Below are 11,287 nucleotides of genomic sequence, written 5' to 3'. Positions count from 1 at the left end.
TGTCCCACCTGTTGTCATGCACACATACAAACACAACAACAGCCGGATAACTCCGGTGAGAATAGAATTCTCAGTATAAACAATGTATACATGCAATGTATAAAATCATAAACATTTATTAAAAACATGAATCATAATCTGAAACATAAATCGATACAAATATGTAATATAATCTATGAAACATAATTGATACAAGTCTGTAAATCAAGCTCTGACTCTTATTCTTTGACTCGACTCAATCCGGCCTAGTCTAGGGATCCCGGTTGAATAAGAACGCAACAACTCACCTACTCTCCTCAGCTAGATGAGGTACGTTCTTACTCCCAGACTTTGGTACACTATATCGAATATCTACAATAGAAGCTGTCTGCATTCTAAGAAACATCGATATGAACCAAACGCCCAGTGACCTGGCACCTCTGCCAATAACTCTGTCACAACTTGGCACATCTGCCAAAGACTCTCTATCTCAAATCAATTGTATAAATCATGCTTTCTATAAATCAATATAACAAGCATATAAATTCAATGAATTCAAATATTTCAAATGAATAACAAATAAGTATGTGATTTAGGAAAACTCAAGTTATATCTCACTCGAGTCATTCTCCCTGTGCAATCATTGATTTATACCTTTCTTTTGTCGATCTGGCGAAGTCCAAGTCTGGAATTCCAAGCTGTCAATGTCAATCAAATATGAAATGACATATCGAGAAGTATAATATCAATATACAACTCAAATCAAGACCTGTTCTGATCCATATTCAACATAATCTGATCAATATCGACGGCATAACGACACAATCTCGATATACCCAACCAGTCAACAACAAGAGATACTATCTGTAACTCATAATCGATAACAATATCATCATAATTCTAATCCATAATTCAAATCTGTTCAATCTCAATTGATATAATCTGAAAAATCATAACAATTTCATAAACTATCTGATCTTCAATCCGGTTTCGATTCTACGATTACCAGTATATCCAGAACGCATAATAACAATCAAATCACAATTTCTTCGACATCATATTTTCGTATCATGCTGGAAATAAATAAGACTTACATACTTTTGTAGCTCTTGTAAGAGGATGACATAACTAAACTCGGAATGTAATTCTGATTTACGGATCTTGCACAATCAAATTTCCAAGAATTAATGAAGCTCGAGGGTTAATCTATGGAGGTCTCGATCTCTTTCTGGAAATACTGAATGCAATATGAAGAATTTACACCCTTTAAAGCATGGCAAGACAAGTGTCCCACTAAAATCCCATTAATTGTACTTTAGCCCCTGAAATGTTCACTATTTGCAATTTGGTCCTCACAACTCTTTTTAATTCAATTTCAATCCTATGGAATTGTAAAACCATGGAATATGACTCAAAATTCCAAATTCATAAATTAAATAATCTCGGATTAAAATGATAAAATCTCGGGCCTTACAGATATTTTGCATAAAGGATGATCAAAAGCCCAAGCCCAATTTGCTATGTGTATGTTAGGATATTTTCTGTTGAATGATTGTAATAATTATCAATTTATAAATGGGCTTTGTTTATAGCCTGTTCCCACCCATGAGATGTATCCCTATTTGTCATGGATATTTATTTGTAAATATTAGTATAGTGGAAGATCAAGATTAGAAGATGGTGGCTTTGATGATTATGAAGATCGAAAACATGTAAATATTGGAAGCTTATGTAATTATGCATTTGCATCCCTTGCATTCCCTAGGATTGGACCTAGGCCCGTTTTTGGCTCACACAGGCCATTAGTGTTGGGGCGATTGATCATCTTTGTTAAGTTTATTGTTTATAATATATGCATGATATATTATAAATAATGATTATGTGCGTTATTATTATGATAATAACAAAGTTGCATGAATCCGAAAAATATATGATCAAACATGGCGAGCTTTTAAACAAAATAAATGATGAGACCTTTCAAAATTAAAAACCCTCATTTTGAATAAGATTCAAAATTAATATCAAGCCCGAAAAGGAGAATTATAAAAGTTTTTATAATTTCCAAGTCTTCCATCGACAATGGATGCATGATGAACGCTACCCGTGTTCAGTGCTCGGTTCATATTATTGAGGGAGCCCTGGACACCGGAAAGCTGTGACATCCATTGACATGGTGATGTGAACTACATGGAACTGATGAAACTTAAAATTAATAATTTATTATATGTTAAAACCTGTATTTTAAAATTTAAGCTTCATTAAAATTATAAAATTATGTTATTTTAGTATTGTTTGTTTATATTTAATTGTCTTACTAAATATGTTTTATTTTCAGGTTTTCTACATGTTGGTAAAATAATGATAACTCAAGCTAGAAAATTCAAATAGAGGTGACTCAAACATGTTTGGAATCCTTGAGAAATTATCTACAACTTTGCAGAAGACATGATTGCCTAAAAAGTTCATTAAGATGATCAAATTGTGCAAATATCAAAAGGAGGACAAATTTAATTTTACTATGACCAGCATAGAGTAAAAAAATCATAATTGTTTCAATATTTAACCAAATGAGGTGAACCAAGTGGCCAAATTCATTTACAGACAATTCCCCACATGTTTGCCGTTTTGAGCAGAGTCAAATTCGGTGATTAAAGTCGTGGAACAAAGCATTGAAAGAAGGGACATGAAATTGAACTTGGAGGAGACAAAGAATACTATTGCAACTACATGGCATTAATAAAAATTTTGACCCTTTCTCTCATTTGGCCTATAAATAGAGGCCTTGTGCTAGCTTGAGAATCATTCTATCTCATTGTAAAATATAGTTTGTGTGTGTATCAAAGTTCTAAGTTCCAATATATTTTCTTTCATGTTCTCAACTATGAGTGATATTTTAGTGTTGATCAAAAGTAAGCTTATGGCAAGCTAAATCTATTGTGTCAAGGTGAAGAGGATGCATTCTTGGTGAAGTAAGATTGTTTATATTTTGTATATTCTTTCTTTATTTCTTTTCATTTAGCTAACTTATTTTTATTGTAGGTATAAAAATGAATTATTTGTTGTTATCAATTTACATCAAATGCTTGATACCATTAAAGTGGTTATCTTGATTTGTTGATTAATTTTGATACAATAAATATTTTATCACTTATTATTATATATATATAGATATATATATATTTATATAATAATATCATAATATTTCATTTAGACGATAGTGTGGCTCTGCCGATTGTTCTAAATGAAATATTATGATTTAATACTAACATCTAACAATCTAACATTTACTTTATCGCAACTAACTTTTATTTTTCGCATCTAACTTTTACTTTCTCGCAACTAACTTTTACTTTTCCGCAACTAACTTTTACTTTATCGCAACTAACTTATTAAATCAATATATTTCATTTAGGCAATAGCGTGGCTCTGCCGGTTGTTTTAAATGAAATATAATGATTTAATTTAACATTTACTTTATGCAATTATTTATTTATATAGTTATAATTATAATCATAGGTAACACATATAAAATATCGGTTAATTCGATATTTTCTATAGTGAGAACTATATTATATTATGTGTGTGTTTAATTTTCTTGGAACCATTAATTATGGTGGTTTTTTTTTGTTTTACTTTTAGTTAAACAATATTACATAAACCAAGAATAAATCCTCAAGCCTTGAGAAAATTTATAATTTGTAAACTTCATTCTTGCATTTGGTAATCTATAAATTAATAAATTTAAACTCAAAATAACCTCTCTGAGGATGGATCTCGTACTTACGAAATATAATATTTGCAGACAACCTACACTTGGGTGAATTATTATTTAAGTAGTAGCAAGTTTTTGGCGCCGTTGCCGGGGAGGTATAAATTAAGTTTATATTTGTTAATTATGTTTTATTTATAAGTATTGTGTTGTTTTTTTTTTTTTTGTATGAGTGGTCGAAAAAGAAATGGTAGACTTATTCGAGTATCTGAAAATAATTTAAACATGGATGATAATTCAAATAATCAAGATAATGATAATAATAATAATAATAATAATAATAATAATCAAGAACATGATCAATTAAGAACACTTAGGCACCATATGAACCCTATTAGAACTAGTGCCCCATCTTGTTTAGTTTTTCCTCCTGATGCATCTAATTTCAACTTCAAACATCAAATTATTCAACTTTTACCAAATTTTTATGGCTTAGATTCTGAAAATCCATATTTGCTTCTAAGAGAATTTGAGGAAGTTTGTAACACTTATAATGATCAAAATTGTAGCATGGATATAGTTCGATTAAAGCTTTTCCCTTTTTCTTTAAAAGATAAAGCTAAAACATGGCTACAAAATTTAAGATCAAGTTCAATATGATCATGGGAAGAAATGCAACAACAATTTCTCAAAAAGTTTTTCCCTTCCCATAGAACAAACTCTTTTAAAAGACAAATTACAACTTTTTCTCAAAAACAAGGAGAAACGTTTTATCAATGTTGGGATAGATATAAAGAATTACTTAATACATGCTCACATCATGGTTTTGAAACATGGAGAATAGTTTCTCACTTTTATGAAGGTCTAATACCTAAAGATAGGCAAATGATAGAATTCATGTGTAATGGAACTTTTGAAGATAAAACCCAAATGAAGCTATGGAATATTTGGATTTATTAGCAGAAAATGCTAAAAATTGGGATAATATAGGCACAATAGAACCACCAACAACTAAAAACAATAATTCAACAAATGGGGGTGGTATCTATAATCTTAAAGATGATACAGATATTCAAGCTAAACTTGCATCTTTAGCAAGAAAAATTGAGTCATTAGAAATGAAAAAGAGTGGTAAATTAAAAAGTATTCAAGAAATTGTTTGTCATATATGTGATACACATGATCATGCTACAAAAGATTGTCCAACATTACCTTCATTTAAAGAATGTCTCCATGAACAAGCAAATTATGTTAACAATTATAAAAAAACAATACTAGATCTTTTTTCACCATCATATAATCCTGGATGGAAAAATCATCCTAATTTTAGTTGGAGAAATGATAATAATGCACAACCGTCACAACAATATTTTCAAAATAACCAAAATCATCAAGGTTATATTCCTTATGTTACACCTTCAAGAAAAAACTTTGAAGATGTAATTCATGCATTTATCTAAAAGCAAGAGTCTATCAATATTCAAAACAGTCAATCTATGATTGATTTGAAAGAAACTCTTGGAAAATTTGCATCTGCACTTAATATTCATGAAAAAGGAAAATTTCCATCTCAACCTCAACCTAATCCTAAAAATCAAAATCAAGAATTAAGAAATGAAAAAATTGATCAAATAAAATCTGTTATTACCCTTAGAAGTGGTAAAATAGTTAATGATCCATATAGTAATGAAAACAAGGATCATTTAAAATCAAAGACTAAGGATGATAATCCTGATACTTTTGAGAATGATGATACCTTAAATTTTAAGAATAATATGGTGAATGATAAATCATCTGAAATAGTAAATAAGTCAAATAAACCTCCACCATTTTCCCATGCATTAACAAATCATAAAAAACAGAAAAGTGATTCTGATATCTATGAAGTTTTTAAACAAGTGAAGATAAATATTTCATTATTAGATGCTATTAAACAAGTACCTTCTTATGCAAAATTTTTAAAAGACTTATGTACTGTAAAGAGAAAATTGCATGTGAAGAAAAAAGCATTCTTGGCTGAACAAGTAAGTTCTATTCTTCAAAATAATTCTAGTTTAAAATATAAAGATCCTGGTTGTCCAACAATTTCATGTATTATTGGAGAAAATAAAATTAAAAAAGCTTTGTTGGATTTGGGAGCAAGTGTGAATTTACTTCCTTATTCAGTTTATGAAAAACTTAATTTAGAAGAATTAAAACCCACTTCTGTTAATCTCTTACTGGCGTATAGGTCAATCAAAATACCTAGAGGTATTGTAGAAGATGTGTTGGTTCAAGTTGATAAATTCATATATCCTGTAGATTTTATTGTTTTGGATACACAACCAATAGAAGTACATAATGAAATTCCAGTAATATTGGGACGACCATTTCTAGCAACTTCAAATGCTTTAATTAATTGTCGAAATGGTGTAATGAAATTGTCTTTTGAAAATATGACTCTAGAACTTAATGTGTTCAATTTATGTAAACAACCAAGTATTAATGAAAATGAATATGATAATGAAATTGAAACAATTGTGGAAGAAAATATATAAGAAGAAAACTTAAATCAACAATCTGAAGTTTTTTCAATAGAAAGTTTTGAGTCTAAAAATAATTTTAAAGAAGATGATAATACAAAACTTGAATTAAAAGTTTTACAATTAGAATTAAAATATGTATTTCTTGGTAAAAATAAAACATTTCCTGTTGTAATTTCTTCAACTCTTTTGCCAAATCAAGAAGAAGATTTGATTAAATTACTTAAAAAATATAAAAATGCAATTGGATGGACTTTGAAAGATATAAAAGGTATGAATCCTTTAATTTGTACACATAAAATTCACTTGGAAGAAAATGCTAAAACATATCAACAACCACAAAGAAGGTTAAATCAACATATGAAGGAAGTTGTTAAGAATGAAGTATTAAAACTATTAGACGCTGGAATTATCTATCCAATTTCAGATAGTAAATGGGTAAGTCCAACACAAGTAGTACCTAAAAAGTCCGGCATCACTGTTATAAAAAATGCAAAGGGAGAGTTATTACAAGCTAGGATTTCATCTAGTTGGCGTATGTGTATTGATTATAAAAAATTAAATGATGCAACTAGAAAAGATCATTTCCCACTACCATTTTTAGATAAAATTCTAGAAAAATAGCAGGAAATTCTTATTACTGTTTTCTTGATGGGTATTCGGGGTATTATCAAATACCTATATCATTAGAAGATCAAGAAAAAACTACTTTTATTTGTCCTTTCGGAACTTTTGCATTTAAAAGAATGTCATTTGGTTTATGTAATGCTCCAGCTACTTTTCAAAGATGCATGTTAAGTATTTTCAGTGATATGATTGAAGAATATGTAGAAGTTTTTATGGAAGATATAACTGTTTTTGGAAAATCATTTGAAAATTGTCTTAAAAATCTAGAAGAAGTATTAAAAAGATGTGAAGAAAAAAATCTTGTTTTAAATTGGGAAAAATGTCATTATATGGTTAAATCTTGGATTGTTTTAGGACATGTGATATCTGAAAAAGGAATTGAAGTTGATAAAGCCAAAGTTGATGTTATTGCTAATTTAACATCACCAAAAACGATCAAAGAAGTTCGATCATTCTTGGGTCATGCAGGATTTTATAGAAGGTTTATAAAAAATTTCAGTATAATATCTAAACCAATTTCAAATCTTTTAACAAAAGATACACAATTTGAATGGACTCAGAAATGTGAAAATGCTTTTAAAAAAATTATTAATCTTTTAGTTACATCACCTATTTTACAACCTCCAAATTGGTCTTTACCATTTGAATTAATGTGTGATGGAAGTGATTATGCTATAGGAGCTGTGTTAGGACAAAGAAAAGAAGGAAAACCTTATGCAATCTATTATGCTAGTAGAACCTTAAATAGTGCCCAAATAATTTATTCAACTACTGAAAAAGAATTACTTTCAGTAGTATTTGCATTAGATAAGTTTCGATCTTATTTAATTGGTTCTACTACTATTGTTTACACCGATCATTCTGCCATAAAATATTTATCAAATAAACAAGATGCTAAGCCAAGATTAATACGGTGGATTTTATTGTTACAAGAATTTGATATTATAATTAAAGATAAAAAAGGAAAAGAAAATGTTGTAACCGATCATTTATCTAGAATAATGACTGAATCATCTCATAATGAAATACCAATAAATGAAAATTTTCTAGATGATCAGTTGTTTTATGCTACTATTATGCCCTGGTTTGCTAACATTGTAAATTTTCTTGTGACAAATAAAATGCCTTCTCATTGGAATTCAAAAGATAAGAATAAATTCTTGATAGAAGTTAAAAAATTTTATTGGGATGATCCTTACTTATTTAAGTATTGTCCTGACCAAATTTTTCGACGATGCATACCCGACAATGAAGTAAGTAATGTTATTAAATTTTGTCATTTTGAAGCATGTGGAGGTCATTTTTCATCCAATAAAACAACTACAAAAATCTTACAATGTAGATTTTATTGGCCGTCTTTATTCAAAGATACGCATTTATTTTGCAAATTTTGTGAAAACTGTCAGAAGATGGGATCAATTTCAAAACAAAACATGATTCCTTTAAATCCAATCATAATTACTGAAATATTTGATAGTTGGGGGATAGATTTTATGGGTCCATTTCCATTATCTTTTGGATATACGTACATTTTAGTCGATGTTGATTATGTTTCAAAATGGATTGAAGCAATTGCATGTAGAACTAATGATCACAAAGTTGTTATAAAATTTTTAAAAGAAAATATTTTTAGCCGATTTGGAATACCTAGAGCAATAATTGGTGATGGGGTTACACATAAAGTTTCTACACCATATCATCCTCAAAGTAATGGTCAAGTTGAACTTGCAAATAGAGAAATAAAACAAATTTTGGAAAAAACAGTTAATTCAAATCGAAAAGATTGGTCTTTAAGATTAACTGATGCATTATGGGCATATAGAACAACATTTAAAACATCATTAGGGATGTCACCATATAGGTTAGTTTTTGGTAAGCATTGTCATTTACCGGTTGAACTTGAACATAAAGCTTATTGGGCAATTAAAGCATTTAAAATTAATTTAGATGATGCATCTAAATTAAGAAAATTGCAAATAAATGAACTTGAATAATTAAGAAATGATGCATATGAAAATTCAAATATTTATAAAGATAAAACTAAAGCCTTTCATGATAAAAATATTATGAGAAAGTCATTTGAAATTAGACAAAAAGTTTTGCTTTATAATTCTCGTTTGCATTTATTTTCAGGTAAACTAAGATCGAGGTGGTCAGGACCATTTATAGTCAAATTTGTTTATCCTCATGGTGCTGTTGATATTGAAAATCCTAAAAACAATGACGTGTTTAAAGTTAATGGGCAAAGACTTAAGCCTTTTACAGAAAATGAAATTCTTAATAATGAGTTTATGCCTTTATATGATCCACAATAGTTGTTTGATATTTCATTTTGTTTTGCAGATTCTAGTTCATTTCCCGGGTAAGTGGCGGATAACGGTACTCCGTGACAGTTTAAGTCGGTTTCTTCAGTTTTCCCAAAATAATTGAAATATATATAATAATAATAATATGAATGCGTGTATTATGAATCTTCGTAAATATTTTGCTTCTTTACCTGATAATGCATTGAAAAAAATTTATAAAGCTAGATGTGAGCGGCTAAGGTTGATGATGTCATATGGCATACCGAATGATGTCTGTTTGATAATTGAAGCAAAAGTCCGATTGGTTGGGGAAGCAAGTGAATTAATAATAAGACATATGCCAGGATTTGGTAAAAGCACATATGCCAAAAAGCGAAGAGCTAAACGTATAGGTGGATGTCATAAATGTGCAAGGTGGACTTGTAAGGGAAATGCAAAAATGTTGGAATGACATCAATGAATAGAGAAGATAAAATTTTATTCATTAAGAATGGTCTGAGTAAAGAGCCTTCGGATAATTTTCTAGAGGTTCTTGATACGCATTCTAGTGGGTACGTGCAAAATGAACTTCTTAAACTATGGTGGCAATTTCAACAGGAGGAATATCAATATGGACGGTGGAATCAGCCTTACAAAGATCCTACTGTAGTAATGCATATCTATTTAGATAAGTAAATATATATACATAATTTCGTCTTGGGAATCTGACGTTAAAAGACCATGTTTGCCAATTTATAAGAAAATTGGATGGGAAGCATATCCTCGACTCATAGAAGGCGTTGAAGCCGTTACTTAACGTAAAATCAGAGGAAGATGTGAGCCACAATCACAACTACGCTGTATATATTTGTTTTAATTTTGTCATTTTTATTTTCTTTTAATAATAATAATTTCCTGTTCAAATATTGACTTTTGGCATGTTACGTTTATACATTCATATGTTGTGATCTAACAATTACAAAAAAAACATATTTCTCAACATGTCAACGTCCACGGTAAGTAAAATCAAAAATATTTGTGTATTTTGTGGATCTAGTGCAGGAAAAGAATCAATTTATGAAGAAGTAGCAGAAAATCTTGGAATAACACTTGCTAAAAAAAAGATTCATTTGGTATATGGTGGTGGTGAAGTTGGCCTCATGGGAAAAGTTGCAAAAGATGAGCATGCATGTGGAAGTGAAGTTTTAGGCATTATTCCGATTACTTTAGCCAATCTTACAGGACCAACAATAGGAGAAGAAATGAAAGTGGACAACATGTATGAACGAATTACTCAAATGATTGAACATTCAGATGCTTTCATTGCTTTGCCAGGAAGTTTCGGTACTTTGGAAGAAATATTTCATACTGTTTGTTGGGCACAATTAAATATCCACAATAAGCCAATTGGTTTGTTAAATGTTAACAATTATTATGCTAAACTGTTATCGTTTCTCGATTATATTGTGGAACAGAGATTTATTTCATTAGCTTCGCGAAGGATGTTAGTTTCTGCTACAAGTGAAGGTGAACTTATTGATTTACTGCAAGGATTTAGTCATGAACCAGATCCATCCTTATCTCAACTTAATTGGCCAACATCCAAAAGTAAGAAAAGAAAATTCATGTGATGCTAAACTTGTGATTCAACGGTATGTTTTAATGTTTTTCTTTAAGGTATGAATAATTTCTTCTTCTTCTACTCTTAGTTTTTTTTATATAAAAATTAAAATATATACTTATATATAGTAATAATAATAATAATTTTTAGTTCAATGTCGAGTAAGGTGTCAGTAAAATGCACCTGAGACGCATTAGTTAATAATTATTGGAAAATCAAAATACACTAGATTTTAATATTCATTATATTTAAAATACAGAATAAAATAAAAATTAGTTTTTCATATGTACCAATTTATATATATATTTTGATCAATTAATATAAAATATATAATAGATGTGTTCATATATATATATATATATATAATTGTATGTGTTTTCAAATAAAATAATTTCTAAAATTTTTATGAGAATATTGTTAAAAGATATGGTTTGTATGGTTGTTAACATGTATAATTGAAAGAATTCTTTTGTAAAAGTATAATATATACTCACACATCTTTTGTGAGTGAGTGGTGAGAAATGAGAAAACAATTAATAAAATT

General features: G+C 29.1%; 1 non-coding gene across 1 annotated transcript; it reads right to left on the bottom strand.

The window, feature by feature from the left end:
• Nucleotides 1-4,404: 4,404 nt before the first annotated feature.
• Nucleotides 4,405-4,515, bottom strand: LOC142504685 (small nucleolar RNA R71). The gene has a single exon (XR_012804310.1). It is a non-coding gene; the product is annotated as a small nucleolar RNA R71 (small nucleolar RNA).
• Between the last annotated feature and the right edge of the window lie 6,772 nt (nt 4,516-11,287).

The sequence above is a fragment of the Primulina tabacum genome, chromosome 9 (genome assembly GCF_025594145.1).
Source record: "Primulina tabacum isolate GXHZ01 chromosome 9, ASM2559414v2, whole genome shotgun sequence".
In the NCBI taxonomy this organism is placed as follows: Eukaryota; Viridiplantae; Streptophyta; class Magnoliopsida; order Lamiales; family Gesneriaceae; genus Primulina; species Primulina tabacum.
The sequence above is the reverse complement of the archived record's forward strand: the minus strand, read 5'-3'. Positions and strand labels throughout refer to the sequence as shown.